The 16667-nt window shown below is 34.6% G+C and overlaps 2 pseudogenes; one reads left to right on the forward strand and one right to left on the reverse strand.

Annotated features, from left to right (window-relative positions):
* The first annotated feature begins 328 nt into the window (after nt 1-328).
* LOC120165674 lies at nt 329-4006 on the forward strand (annotated as a pseudogene).
* Nucleotides 4007-4058: 52 nt separating this feature from the next.
* On the reverse strand, nt 4059-15767 carry LOC120165694 (annotated as a pseudogene).
* Between the last annotated feature and the right edge of the window lie 900 nt (nt 15768-16667).

Genomic DNA, 16667 nt, shown 5'->3' on the forward strand with positions numbered 1-16667 from the left:
TCGATTGCGCTTCCTTGGAGTAAAAACCATCGGCGTGATCCAACTATGGCCCCTTAAGCCACAAACATGATGAATCGGTGGCGCTCCCAACCCCCTCCAAAGTTCGGATGAATTAACTTTGGTTTTAAAGTAAATGTATTAATTAATCATTTAAGATGTAAAGTATTTAAAATTATATATTAGATTATTTTTATTTAAATATTTTTAGTTTTTAATTTAAATTAATAATATTTTACAATTAATTGAATCGGGTAGAATAGACGACCAAACATGCAATAAAGGAGCCTTTGACGTCCCATCTCTGTCTATATAATGTGTATCCAACGGAACTTAAGCACTTGGAGGCCTTAAACCAGTCCAAAATGGTCTCTCAAAACTTAATCTTTTTCTTATGCTGCTTCTTTTTCATTTCTTCTCAGGTAACAAACAGAAACATGAAAGAAAAAAAAAAACCCATATATTCTGTCTGCTATCATTTTTCACTTCTCTGTTCCTGCTATTACTTTTTCGCTGCTTTTTGATCATTTTCTTTCTAAAACGTGAATTCACAGGTGTTGAAGGATTGGGAAAGGGAGAAAGAGACTGTTGTGTTTGGGGATTCGTATGCTGATACGGGGAACAACAGGATAGCTTTGGCAAGTTCTTGGAAATTCCCTTATGGAATTACGTTTCCCGGAAAACCCGCCGGTCGTTTCTCCGATGGCCGTGTCTCTACTGATTTCATCGGTAAGTAATCTCTCTCCTCTTTCACTTTGCATCATTCTGAAACCCTAAACAAGATTAATAAAAAGAAAGGTGTCATCTTCTACCTTTCTGCACATGGTTTTAAGTGTTTGTAAACTCTTTTTGCGTGTTCGACTTCGCCATTCCTTTTTCAGTGATTCCCATGTGTTTTGAATTCCTTATCTTTATCTTTCGCTTTTATGGTTCCACTTTGATTTTAAAAACAAGTGCTGCGTGTAATGATTCCTTCATGTTCCAAACTCGAGTCACCAAATGTGTTCGTGGCATTTCCCTCAAAAAACTTGCTAGGTTTTTAGTTACCTTTGACAAATGAAACTTCATCTCTCTCTCTCTATGTAATATTATTTTAGTCTATATTCCATAACTTAGCACATTTCTTTCTAAATCCAATCACATCCATTATATTATTATTTATATCTCCATCACATTCCACTAAGTGTGGTCAACGTTAACAACTCTGCCTACTACCTTTGGAAATTAATAGTGCTAACAATTCTCAATCATTCAATTAAAAAAAAAAAACGCTACCTCTAAATAAATTGGTCTTATCGATTAAAAATGTCATGGATGTGAGCGTTTAATGTCAAATGATTAAGAATTATATTATCCCTGATGCTTATCCTAGATTAATAAAAAAATAATTATAAAAAGGATTAATTACATATGACATCCCAAATTATCAACTCAATTCTAACTGGCCTTAAACTTTGGAACATTTATTGAGTCATCAAACCAAGTGTCATTCTAGTAAGATCTTTTTACTTATAAATGTTTGTGTTAATTTTTTTTACAAGCCGGGTTACAGGGAATGAAGACACCAATCCCATACAGATGGAGGAACAACTGGCGGGTCGGGTGAAATACGGTTGAACTTTGCTTATGGAGGGACCGGGGTTTTCGACACATCTGCTCCGTATCCGAACATGACGACCCAGATCGGTTTCTGCAACAGTTAATCAAACGACTCCGTTTACAACAAGAGGGACTTGAAAGCTTCTTTGGCATTTGTCAGTGCTTCAGGCAATGACTATGCCAATTACATTGCCATGACGGCTCCACAGCGGTAATGAAAACATCTCATTTTAGTCTCACTTGGCAACTGAATTTTCATGTGGTCTAGATTCTATGATAAAATAAAGTAATAATTAATGGTATAATCATCTAAATGTATTAATAATATTATAAATTAAAATATAAGGATTAAATCTCAAAAAACATTAGAAGGACTAAAATCATAATTATACAATTTATCTCTAGACACATTTGATATCTTGTCATAAAAGTATATAATATGATTGTAGTAGATAAGGAGATAGATGCAGACACATTCAATGTGTTATATGGATGTCACTGTGATCCGGTGATGATATGCTTAAACTTGTTAAAATGAAAATTTATCTGCCATAAAAACGAAGCACCGATAATTGGCTGCCATTTACAGATAGTAACCATTGTCTCTCTGTTCAACAATAGGTTTATTTGGAGTAGGGGGAGTATTTCATTAAGTTGAGTCGAATATTTTTGTTTGAGTCAATCGAGTTGAAAGTTTTATTTTATAATCAAATTTTATTTAATTTTTTAGTTGAACCGAGTTTAAGAAATTCCATATGTTTAAGTTTTTGTTAAATTCATTATAAACATTTATAATATTGTGATACTAATTTGTTCCAATTCAAACGAATTTCTATAACTATAACTATATATATAGTTATTTATTTGTATTCATATGTGATATAAAAAAATTGAAGAACTTGCCTTAAACTTAAAAACAATTAATTAATTATAAAAAAATTGAGTTATTTAAATATTATTTTATAAATCAAATCTTATTTAATTTTTTTTTAAATCAAATTGAATTCATGAAGTTAGAATTCAAATTAAATCGAATTAATTTTCTTAACATGAAGTGAAATCGAATATTTTGAAGTTTTCATTTTAGGGAGACGATCCTAGACCTCAAGTTGAGGCTAAAAATCTGTGGTGTTACAGTGAACTTGGAGGCCCCCCAAAAACATTGCTAGACTATGCTGAGTATAAAAGGACAAGGAGTTCTAACAGATGTTGTCGTGCTTTTTGGAACAAAAATTCGACTTTACATTAGCACTACCTTATCAAAATGACTCATACTTCTTCTTTGCAGTGTCTCTGTCATTATGTTTGGTCAAGTGGGTGTCCATCACATATATTTTTCATGTTTTTTTTATATTACATCTGATGATGTAACAAATTTATTACAAAAGAAAACTAGGCTTTTGTTGATTTCTTTTAGTTGGATCGATTAGACATAGTTAAGTTGAATATTTACAAAACAAAAGTAAGTTATGGGGAGCATCGAAGTTGATATATAAAGCTGTATTTTTTTATATTATTTAATGGGTGACAGGGTTTTCCGGCCTTCATTTCAAGCGTTGTGAGGCAACTCACCGTGAATGTGAGACGCCTGCATGGGTTGGGAGTGGGAAAAATAGCGGTGGGTTCGCTGCCACCGTTGGGCTGTCTCCCCGTTAACCGCACAGACCTCGTTTCAACGGTGGCGATCCAACTCGGAACGCTCTTGTTGATCTCCACAACCAGCTGCTCTTCAGGCGCTCTGCATGGGTTGGGAGTGGGAAAAATAGCGGTGGGTTCGCTGCCCCGTGGGCTGTCTCCCCGTTAACACCGCACAGACCTCGTTTCAACGGTGCGATCCAACTCGGAACGCTCTTGTTGATCTCCACAACCAGCTGCTCCTTCAGGCGCTCACCAATATCAACAACCAAACCAACTCCACTTCTTTCTTTATTCTCGACTTCCACGATGCCTTTTTGACCGTTCTCAATCAAACACAACCTCGTCAAGGTCACAACACTCACATACATACATACATACATACGAATACTTTGAACATGTAATTTATTTGGTTTTGCAGGAAGCCCGAAATTTGAGAAGCCATTGCAGCCATGTTGTATGGGAGTGAGTGGTGCATTTTCATGTGGGAGTGTAGATGAAAACGGAGTTAACAAGTACACGCTTTGCTCCAACCCTAAATCCAGGTTCTTTTGGGATACGCTTCACCCTACGCAGGAAGGCTGGCGAGCTGCACTCTCAACTCCAGCTTTTCAAAACAGCCTCCACCAACTTTTCCATGACTAAAATTTACCACCAAAACATACCTCTCTTCTAATCTTTACATTTTTTGTTCTTTGCATCCATCAGTTCCTTTGTAATTTTATCTACTTTTCTTTTCATGTTATCCTGGCTTGAGATTGGATAAAAGTTGTGTAGACATTATTTCTTCATTAATACTAATCGTCATGTCAAAGCTTCTAGTGGAATTAAAGCAGATCAAATATTTACATTTGCTAAAAGACTAGTTTATTGTGTATTAAACACCGATGCTGGAAATCTCATAACCATTTGACTTGTTAGTGGTTGCCCGAGCTGCAACCGGTGCAAGGTTGCTGGGGTGCCAGTATCCCGATGGTGTCGTAGGAGTACGTGGTGTTCTTGGAGTCAAGAATGGCAAAGGGACGTTTGGCGTTCTTGGGGACAAGTTGACAAAACTCAAGTGCTTGTTGTCTCAGTTCCACAGGGTAATCGGCAACACCCAATCCTTGGCCCAGCACATGTGGACCACTTCAGTGACAGCTGATGTCCCAGTTGATATGATTTCATCGCCTTCTTCGAGTTGATCCTTTGCAATATAGCATTTTTAGACATCTCAGTTCTTGGGCTCTGAAGACCACCAGACAGTCCTTTCATAAGTGGTTGTGGTCTCTGGTTGGTTGGTTTCAGATGACTCTAATGACAATTCTTTCTTCATTATCGATCTCGGGTTCAGTAGGCACATAACTTAAAGAAAATTCAGAAACAGTAACATTACTCGTGGATTTGCCATCATCATAGCTATCAAAATCAACAGTCGCCTGACAAATCTGAAAAACGAATTAAGTGTATGCATCGTATTATTACAAGAGTCGAGAAGGAAAATGCATGATCTAAGTCCTGCAATTTGAAATGCTGATGAGAAAATGGATAGATTGAAAGGCTACCTCAACTTCGCCGAGGTTCAGTCCATTCTCCAGAAATGAAAGAAAACTGTTAAGACTATCGCCCGTTGGCCGGTAATGTCCACTATATGCAGAGATGGACTGAAAAACAAAAGAAATCAGGTTTCGACGCATAAGAACATTGTATCAGATATCAGCCATTCAAATGCAATCAACAATATCAGCAACAGGCAACAAAATCAGAGTACACTAATTATCAACTGAAGATGAATGAAATCAGGTCTCAAACTCTCAATACATTGTATAAGATGTCCAGCTATTCAAATGCAACTACCAATATCGGCAGCAGGTAACAAAATCCATGTACACTACCAATCTTAGATCTTTATGAACTGAAAAAAACGAATGAAATCAGGTCTTATACATTGTGTCAGACATACAGCATTTCAAATGCAACCATTACTGGCTATTTACCTTTGGTATCCCCTGCTCCACAACCAATCTACTGGCTACCAGTGTCGCTCCCCCAGCTAAGAAGCTAGAATGATGAAACATTCCTTTCTTCTTCTGCAAGGTACCAAAATGACATTTTTGGGTTTCTATAATCTAGAAGGTAAACAATCAAACAGTTGCAATTCGAGTCAGACGATTTACCTTGCCGGTATATAATTTCTTCAAGGTGCTCATAACGAATATCCATTTAGCCTCTTTAAATCCTTCGAATGTATCAAGAACATTTCTAGTTTGTTTATGGACAATCTTTCCTTCAACAACAATGTACTCATAATGTTCGCTTTCTTGCTGTTTTACAACAGTAGCAAAGGATTTGACAATGTCATTCATCCCAATTGGAAATATAAAATCTAGATTGAATCAAACATGAGTGGCATACGTACCAGCCCGAGATGTTTGATGCATTGTTGTCGAAGCTTCAATCTTGGACATTTTTCAAGATCGACCTCTTTGCCATCCCCTATATCCAACCTGCACGAAACAAAAAGAAAAAAAAGGTCAAATAACGGTTTTTCATAATCAAATATTGTTATTGATTTGGACTAAAGCATTACATTAACAACACAGCATGAGACAGAATTAAAGCAGAGAAACCAAATTTCAGATTGAGTATAGAACAGGGATGAAATCATAATTTTAACCCAAAAAATGCATGAACAATTAACAAAAACTAAATTCATAAGTTTGGGGGTTACCAGTAAAAATGGTTGACCTGCATCAGCTTTACACCATTTATCGTAGTAAAATGTAGGTTATGGCCATAACGATGTCGTGGATTGATCTACGGTTAACAAAATGGATTCCATCAATGAAATTATCCAAAATATTTTCTTTCCTAACAATCACGTTTAAAATTTATTTTATTTCCACCTTCCCACCCTCATTCCATCCTTTCACTTTTCCATTCAATCAAGCAAAGCCTTATCACATCTAATTATTGGATTAAAAGTGAAGAGTTTATGTTTTGTAAAAGTATCCCTTCGAAGAAATTTGAGGATGTATAGGAACTAACATCACAAATTTAAGCAAAGAAGATTAAGAAAAGTAAATTACAGCTTCAATCCAATGTTGAAAAGCCAATTTTTGTTCTTTGGCGTCTATGGACAGCCCTTTCCCGACCTGCCAAAATTCCCAGCTTAAACTTTACCGAAAATATTTTAAAAGAAGAGACTAAAGATGGAAATTAAGCGAATTTTTTACTGTAAAGGCAAAAAACCTTTGAAGCATTTAAACCAACACGATTCCACCTTGAAGCAGCAGTTTCTGGTTTCAAATAATTAAAAAAAAAAAAAAGATACTGTGCTGTGATTAAGCCTTGCATAATCCAAGCCAGCCACCTGGAATAATAATAATAATCAAGAAATATAATATTTTAAATAATATTAAAAAAGGCTACGATTTTTATGAAAGTAGTACCAGAGTTCTTCAGCGACAACGGCGGAATCTGCTAACCTACGCCGTGTCCGGTAACTCCTATACACCTTCTGAACCCTAACGGCGGCGTTGGAATGAAAATAATCACCACCAAGCGTGTGGTTCGAGCCCGGAAAATCTCGGCCGTCGGACCACTGCTCCAGCTGCATTGCAAACCATCACAGTTATTCACCGACGGGAAACCCGATTCGGTTGTTCCGCTCGTACTGCCCACGGAGACAAAGTCAGATCCACAGGTAATCCGTTGCTTTGATGATCGGAGGAGGAAATGTTATAAAACGGAGATTTAGACCGGGGATCGAAATTCGAAACAGTCTAAACAGAAAATGTGTTCCAAGTAGATCTAAATTAAAAATATATAAAATATAAAGATAAATAATTTGAATATTACTTTAAAATATGTGACATATATTATTATATTAAATAATTAATGTTTTTCAATTTTAAATGATAAAACAAAAATAAGAAAACAAAAAGTATACATGCCATATCATTTACAAATACAAATACAATATATGATTTTCGTCTCCTCCTTTCTTAGATTTGGGTTAATTATGCATTTATACATAAATTATATCTGATTCTTAGTTTTATATATAATGTTAAAAAATTCTAGATTTCATACATAATTTTTTTGCCGTTAATAGATTCATCCACTTCTGTTACGAAAAGTGACGTAGAACTCTACGACCACTAATAAAATGAGAAGTGACACTTAAAAAAACATGTTTTTATTTTTTTGGTAAATTATATCATTCATCATTCAACTATCTTCTTACTCTTATTTTAGTCACTAAAATTTAATTTTTTTAATTTAATTATTAAAGTATAGAATTACTCTTATATGAAACAATTTCATGTAATGTAAATTTTTAATTCATATAAAAATATTTTCAAGTCGTTTTAAAATATTAAATTACAAATATATCCTAAATAGTTTATATAAAATTAATTTGGAAGTGAAATCCTTGCTTTGAGGTTTTCCCTGCAAAAACCATTTTTTATTCTTTTCCCTCCATTTTTGTTTCTCAACAAAAACAAAAGGCAAAAGAAATCAATTTAACCCCTATCAAGATTCATTGCAAAATCTGAAAATTTTGGTTATTTTTTGTCGGTGAAAGCAAAATAGATTTAAATTTTTTCTTTGCTCTATATCGATGGCAGAAATGGGAAAGAACAAGGCGAAATCATCTTTATTTGGGTTTTTAAATCGCTCCTTTACAATGCACACCCCATCCAAAGTTGATTCCAATCATCCCAAGGTTCATTTTTTCCTCAAGAATCAACACTCTCAAAATTGACCAGTTCCGATTCTCAAATTTCACGATTCAATGGATTCCATCAAGGGTAAAGTTCAAAGCTTCAGAGTTTGTTCGAATCAGGCAATCTTCATCGCCTTCATCCAACTTGCCCAGTCCTAAAGAACCTGCCTCTAAGCCATTTTAAGACCCACAAAATTGATGATTCCATCAGAATTAACCCTTCGATAAGATTACCCGAGACTAAAGATCGCATCGTTGTTTATTTAACCAGTTTACGAGGAATTCGAATGACGTACTAGGATTGTTATGTGGTGGTGGTGATTTTTAAAGGGTTCAGACTTTGGGTTGATGAAAGAGATATTTTCATGGATGATGCTTATAAGAAAGAGTTGCAAAGCATCTTGAAAGTAAAGAATGTGACTTTGCCCCCAGGCTTTTATCAAGGGAAAGTACATCGGTGGTGTCGATGTGATCAAAAGCATGTTTGAAATTGGTGAATTGGCTAATATTCTTGATGATTTTCCCAGGAGAAAAATGGGTTTTCTTGCAATGCTTGTGGAGATGTCAGGTTCGTGCCCTGTGGGAATTGTAGTGGTAGTCGAAAATTGTTCGACAACGACGAAGGCTTGTTCTGAGGAATCGGAGCTTATCAAAATTATAGTTTTGAATCGGAGTCGATCGAAGCAGGAAAAGAATAGGAGAATAACTGAAGAAGCGAAATTGCCATACAGATTGTTCTAAGGAAAGAGGTGGAGAAGGAACAGGGATTTGGGAATTAAAAAAATTTAAACTTTAGTGACTAAAATAAGAGTGAGAAGATAGTTGAGTTATAAATGGTGCAATTTATCTATAAATAAATAAAAAATTTAAAGTGCCACTAGTCATTATCATAGGGTTCCACGTCACTTTCCGTGACGGAAGTGGGTGAATCCGTTAACGACAAAAAACATCATGTATGAAATCGATAATTTTTAAACATTATGTATGAAATTGAAAATCGAGTATAATTAATGTATAAATGTTTGTTTCAAAGGAGTATGCAAAATAAGCCAATTTGAAGTGACGATAGTATAAAACGGTAGACAAAAAATGTGGATGAAAATGATGGCCGGAATTCTTTTCTTTGGACAAGCTTGAATAGGACGACCAAAGGGGAAGAAGACAACACAATGTGCAGAGAGGAATCTGGAATTCGAAAATTTTATTTTGGCTGTATCTATGGAAGAGGATAATCTGACACAAAAATAGATAATGTTTATGCATTCATGAATTATTTGGTAGGGGCCGGGGAGCAATTACATTACAACCATGAACATTGCCACACGTGTGTTGGAAAACCCCCCCCCCCCCCACGGAAGTCCTCCTCTAATCTCAAATCATCTTTTGATGAAAAATGTAGCACTGGAACATCATCCAAACGTGACCCAAATCACGCATTAATAGCGACAAGGTGGTGATGTTAACAAGCTCTCGGTGTAGTTCAGCGGCTAAGTTACATGTGTGATCCCTAGGAGGGCCAAATTGGGCAAATAGGAACCTGGGTAAATTATTTGGCCTAATACACTAAACATTTAATTTGAGATCTACTATAATTGTAATAGCCCCTATGAAACTCGTCACAAGATATAATTTTTAATGGGTCATGTCAGGTGGATTTCTCAGTCGGAATAAATCAAATATATCTTTAAGGACTCGTCAAGCAAAAAATATTTTTTTATTTCAAATTTTTTTTAAAAGAAAATAAAAGATAATATTTTAATGGCCATGGTGTGACGAGTTCCAACGCGTATAATTTTAACTTTTCTGACAGTTGGCTTGACCGTTGTTCAAAGGTCGATTTTTTTTTAATTTAAATGGAACTCGTCACGCCGGTGTGACGAGTTTTAACGACAAAAAATATGTATTCCCTTTAAGTTGTGCACATTATCTTCAATCTGTTACATAACACACTCCTTTCTGAATTCAATCTTTTACACAAAAAATTCCTTTCATCTAACCAAAAACATTTCAAACAATGAGCAACAAATTCTTCACATTTGTCCATTATAATGGCGAAATTTTACAAACTGATATTGGTGTTGTGTTTAAGCCAGACATGTCAATCAATATGATGTTCCCTGTAGATGTATCTCATCGCCAAATGAAACAAAAAATTGAGAGAAAACTTAGAGCTTATGTTTCATGTTTAAGTTATTGGCACCTAATTTCCTCAAATCCAATGACATATGGAAAAGTTTAACTTGATGATGATGATGATGTTGCTGTTATGGTTGGACTTCATCAATCATCAGATAATAATATGGTAGAGATGTACGTCGAAACGACGAATGTAACTGATATTCCGACGACATTAGTACTAGCTCGAAGAACACAAGAAGCATGACCCTCTCAACCACATACAAGTTATGGTGATGAGAACCTTGTTGGAAGGTTCGGTGAAAGCCTTGTTGAATTTAGCGAGGATGATGAAGATATTGTTCTGTTGGTAGACGATGACGACACAACATTAGTTGATGAGTCTGATTTTTTTACGCTACTTCAGAGGGACAAGGTTTGGATGTTGAGACAGATGTATGGGAGGAAGTTGTTTCACAATGTCAAGGATTACAGAATGCTCTAAATATTTGGGCAAGGATTGACCCTAAACCTGAAATCAATTACCACGATTTGCCTCGATATCATCTTGCAGTTGCAATGCATTAAAAAACTTATTTCATATGGTTATACACCATGATGTTGGTTGTAAATGGAGGATACGAGTATCATACCTACAACGGAAGATGTTGTGGGAAGTCACAAGGTTTAATGCAGAGCACATATGTACAATGACATCCTTGACACAATACCACAAACATTTAGATTCGAATGTCATATGCTCTTATGTGAAGCTGTTGGTGGAAAAAATCCAAGAGTGCCCATTTCTGTGTTAGTGGCATCCATTCGGAATACATTTGGTTATATTCCGACTTATTAGGCATGGATGGCTAAACGAAAAGCAATGACCTTGTTGTATAGTAATTGGGATCAATCATATAATGAGCTACCACGTCTGCTGCAAGCAATGACCCTGGAACCATTGTTAGGTACTATACTCATCCTGCAGTCACGCTTGAGGGAGACGTTATCTCCGGGAAAAAGAATATTTGGTGGCTTGTTCTGGCCATTTAAGCCAACTATCGAAGGGCTTTGAGTTTGCAAATAAATGATTCAAGTCGATGATACTTTTCTGTATGGGCTCTACAGACACATCTTGATGATAGCTGTTGCACAAGATGGAGATAGAAATATGTTCCCCATTTCTTTCTCCATTGTTAAAAATGAATCGGAGAAAACTTGGAATTTCTTTCTCTCCAACTTGCGTTCCCATGTTGTCACTCAAGAAGGGGTTTGTATGATCTTAGATCGGTCGTCTGGGTTGTTAAGGACAATTGGTAGACCCGAAAATATATGGACGCCATCGCACGCATATCTTGCATATTGTATACATCATATCGCGTCGAATGCAATGAAGAGGCTTAAATAGAAAAAGATTAAAAAAATGAGATTATCAATATGGGTAAGTACCTTAAAATTTGTCATTAATTATTTCTGCTTGATTAATTTTTTCAATAACATTTAATTTATTGTTTTTAGGGTATGCTTTACTCCAACCAAACTTTAGTGCACGGCTTGAAAATTTGAGAAGATAAGGAGATGATGTGTATGAGTTTGCAGCCGAAATGCCAAGGGAGGGATGGTTACAAGCATAAGATGTTGAGGATCGATGTTACGATTATATGACTACCAACCTTGCTTATTGTATCAACTCAGTGATGAAAGGTACTCGACATCTCCCGATAGCAAGTATTGTTAGGGACACTTACTTTAGGTTAGGTAAAGTATGAGCAGACAAAAGTGCACAAATTGATGCCATGATCAACGTTGGAGAAATTGGGCTTCAAATTTAGAGAAGGCAATGCAAAAGAATCAAACACATGGGACATCAATGTTTGTCCACAATTTTGCCAGACTTGATTCTGATTTCGTTGTCCAAGCACTAGTTCTACCACATAAGGGAGGTAATTCTACAACATACACTGGTAATCTGAATAGAAGATGGTGTGATTGTGGTCGATTTCAAGCTTTTAGGTTTCCATACGCTCACGTTGTTGTTGCATGTATGCACATCAATGTTGACCCATGCTTATATGCTGATGACTGTTATAACATGCACAACTATGAGCAACATTGTTGTTGCATGTATGCACATCAATGTTGACCCATGCTTATATGCTGATGACTGTTATAGCATGCACAACTATGAGCAACATTTACAGTTGTGACTTCAAATGCCTCCCAAATGAAGCATATTGGCCTACATGCACAATTTCTGAGGAATGGTTGTCAAATTCTTAATTGCGTAGGAAGTTACGGGGTCGACCTGAATCTAGCCGAATTCATACTGATATGAATGATCCTCAAAGAGAGTTAGGTTAACCCAAAATTTGTGGCCATTGAAGAGGTGAAGGTCATAACATAAAACATTGTCCACATATTTCAAAATATCGTGTTAGACGCTAAAATAAGTGTTACAAAATATTATGTACTGAAAAATCGCTAGTTCCAAACTATTAGTAAAATTTGTTCTTTCTTTTTCAAAGATCAAGAGTAACCTTTGGAAAATCCCTAGTTATTCAATGATTATTGGTATGACATTTGTAATTTTTAAATAAATCTAGTCGTTTAAGACCGTTGGGCTGGACATTATCAGTACTCCTCTTTATGGAATCGATACTACTGTGTAAAGTAGTATCAGTACCTATTTTACATTTTGGAATTTGACCCGTTTGAAAAATACTGGTAGTATCGATACTACCAATTGAGTATCGATAACTCTTTTACCTTTTTTATCTATACCAAATGAACAATATCAATAATATTTTTTATTTGAAAATGGAAAAGACAAATTTATAATTGACAATATAAATTTTAAATTTAAAACTTCATTAAAGTTTTTTACTTGAGAATTTACTCAAAATTAATCATTTTGATAACTATAAACATCCCATTTTAATGATAAATAAATTTGAATTTTAATGACAATAATTAATTAATAAAGACAACGTCATATAACTAAAACCATACAAATGAATATTTGAACAATGTCATTTTTTAATTTTTTTACATCTCTCTATATTCGATTTTTTTCGTCTTATTCTTCTAATTTCTATATTTCTTCTTTTTATTTTTTCTTCCCTCTCAACTAGTCGTTTACTACGCCGCTTCGGTAAATCTTCATATTTCCTCTTTTTTCCTCTTTCATTTTCATTTTATTCTTTTTATGCCCCTCAACTATATATTTTATTGCCTCTTTTTCCCACTCTTCATCTGAATAATAACTTAAATCCGAAATGTCGCTCTCTGAGTCGGTATTGTGAAACCCATAAACACCGTTAGTCAAATCAATTCCAAAATTTTCCCACAACCACATATTTGATATTCTAAATTTTTTGTCACTTCTCATACATCATAATCTTCACCCTAAACTCATATTTATACTATAATTTTAAAAAATAATCGTTGGAACTCATCACTTCGGTGTGACTAGTTCCAATTAATTTAAAACAAAATTATTGACCGTTCCACAATGGTCACTCCAATATTCCAATTTTTGAATTTATACCCGTTGGAACTCGTCACACCAACGTGACAAGTTCCATGTCATTTTTTTTAAATTTGTTAAAAATTTCTGCAAGTTTCATATTATTTTTAACTTCGAAATTTTAAAATTTTTAATATTTTTTTTAAAATTTATTAAAAATTTCTAAAATTTTCATATTATTTTTAACTTCAAAATTTTAAAAATTTTAATATTTTTTTCAAAATTTTTAATTACACTAAATATCAATGAAATTTAAACAACTCTAATTTTTTTTTATAATTTTATAAAAGTACACTTTATTTAATAATAATTTAAATAATTAAACATATTTATTACTTAAAAATGAATTTTTGATACAATTAAATATTGACTACAAAAACTAAATAAATAAATTTATTTCTTATATTTGCGCAATTCTTGCTAATATCGAGGCGTGGTAGAATGGTAATGACGTGGTGCTCGTCAATTTCATCGCGGTCGTTAACCTTCTTCATTTTCTTCTTCTTCCGATTCTGGTGTTCCGAACACTACTCCACCACTTTTATATACATCTTCGGGTGAAAACGATGGAGTACTCAAAGTATTTGATGCCATCATTGACGTCATCGCTTCAAATTGAGATTGTTCGTGATGAAGAAGATGATCCCATGGACCTCTTTCTTCCGATTATGAGGAAAATTGTTGTGAAGGTGGTACTTGATCCCACCCACTTCATTCCTACGCCGCTCAACTCTCCATCGATGGTTGATATGCACCATATCCACCATAACTTTCTTGCGATGAATAATAATTTGCGAAAGCATAAGATGAAGATGTTGACGAAGATGATGATTTTTTTCCATATTTTTCCTTCATTATTTCCCACTCGAATCGCTCCTCCGGATTTGTCAAGTATGATTTCCCATTTGCTTCATAATTTTGGAGGCAGGGAGAAACATTGAAATCAAAATCTTCGGGTTGTACCTCGGAACGATTAGGCAATCGTAAATATCTATTTTGCCATTAATATATGAATGTAGCAATGCTTTCTCGACCAATCTTCGGTATGCTTCCCACGCACATCTACTTTATGTAAATCATCAATGTTATATATTGACATTTCTATCGGTTGGTGAAAATCAAATTGTCGCAAAACTCTATCGGCGACATGGATCTCAACAATTGCAAAATGGAGCAATAGTGTTATGGCACACCATGTGTCCGCTCATTCAAAAAACATTGGCGGTAGACACTGTTGGATATATGACTCATAATAAGAAATCTAATTAAACTGTAAAAAATATTATGTTAGTATAATTAAAAAATTAATATTACAATTTCATTTACCACATGTCTATCGGCGATATCGATCCTCATCTGAATATCTACTTTAGTTGCACCCGACAACTTTGTATCGAATATTCGGTGTCGCCATCTAAAAAAATTACGTTATTTATTGTCATTTTTAAAATATTTAAATAAATATTATAAAATATTAAAACTTTAAATATATGAATTTACCTTGCGAAGAGAGTAAACTCCATATGAGCAGATGCAATAGGCGTCATAAACGGGAGAAGATACCACGCCTATGATTGGAGAAAAACTAAACAACCCGCTTCATTCGCTTTTTTCCTCTAACAACTATGGTCGCCTTACATAGTTTATGATACAAAAAGCCAGAATTACATAACCCCAACTATATTGACGACATACAACGAATCCTCCATTACCAGAAGATATAGGGTGTGAACCAAATTGCCCAATTTATCCAGTAATAAGATCCCTCCAATCAACGTCATAAGATATGCTCGAGCGGCATATATCACCTCTTGCTCTGTTCATTGTTCATCTACTCTAAATTCTCTTTCCAACCACGTCATCCATACCCGCAACCCATCAAATAACATCGGTTGGAGCCTCATTTCCCAATAAATTTGAAATAACATTATTTATCTTATAAGTGTTGCGAAGCACCAATGACATAACATTAATCGGAACACCAAGTTGATACACGACATCTTCCAAAGTTATCATCACTTCACCACAAGGTAAATGAAATGTATGCATTTCGGGTCTCCAACGCTCAATCAACATCGATATCAGTGTCGGCATCACTTTAAATCCGCGAAGAAACGTCGCTTCATATAATCCTGATTGTGAAAGATATGTCACCATCCTCTCATGTGATTCTTCATTCGTCATTCCTCGATGACAAATGGTTCGTTCTTTTCGCTACAATTTGAAAATAAATTATTTAATACAATTACATAAATAATTATTATTGATACTATAATTTTGTCAAAACTAAAATGAAATAAAACAAATTAAACTTACCGTTGTCAACTCGATCGACAAAATATGAACATCATCAAGACGTAACATTTCTTCTCTTGAGACCATTTCAACACAAAAGTTTTTTATCTCAATAGAATGTTTGTTTACAAGTGAAAAATCAATCCAACCCACGTGACGAGTTCCATTGAAATTTAAAAAAAAATTCGACCGTTGAACAAAGATCAAGCCAACGATAAAAAAAGTCAAAATTATACCTGTTGAAACTCGTCACAACGGCGTGACGAGTTCCATGACCATTAAAATATTATTTTTATATTTTCTTTTAAAAAATTTTGAAATAAAAAATATTTTCTTAATAGGACTCATCACGTCGGAGTGACTAGTCCCTAAAGATATATTAGATTTATTCCGACTGTGAGGCTCACTTGACACGACCCATTAAAAAATTATATCCCAAAGAACTCGTCACACCGACGTGACGAGTTTCATAGGGACTGTTACAATTATCGTAGATCTCAAATTAAATGTTTGAGTGTCCTATTAGGCCAAATAATTTACCCAGTTCCCTATTTGCCCAATTTGTCCTCATTATGAGTGTTTAAAATTATCCGATTTAATCCGTTGACCCATCAATTTGACTGTTTAAAAATAATTAATTATTTTTTTCCAATTCTTTCTGTGGCCGGTTACCCGAGCCGTTCAGTTGCTAAACTTTGGTTTTCATTTCTAAAGGAAATGATTAACTCGTATAATTATGCATAAACGATTATGACAAGAATGAAACACTATACTAAAGGAATAATTTCT

The sequence above is a fragment of the Hibiscus syriacus genome, unplaced genomic scaffold, assembly GCF_006381635.1.
Source record: "Hibiscus syriacus cultivar Baekdansim isolate YM2019G1 unplaced genomic scaffold, ASM638163v2 tig00111587_pilon, whole genome shotgun sequence".
NCBI classification, from domain to species: domain Eukaryota; kingdom Viridiplantae; phylum Streptophyta; class Magnoliopsida; order Malvales; family Malvaceae; genus Hibiscus; species Hibiscus syriacus.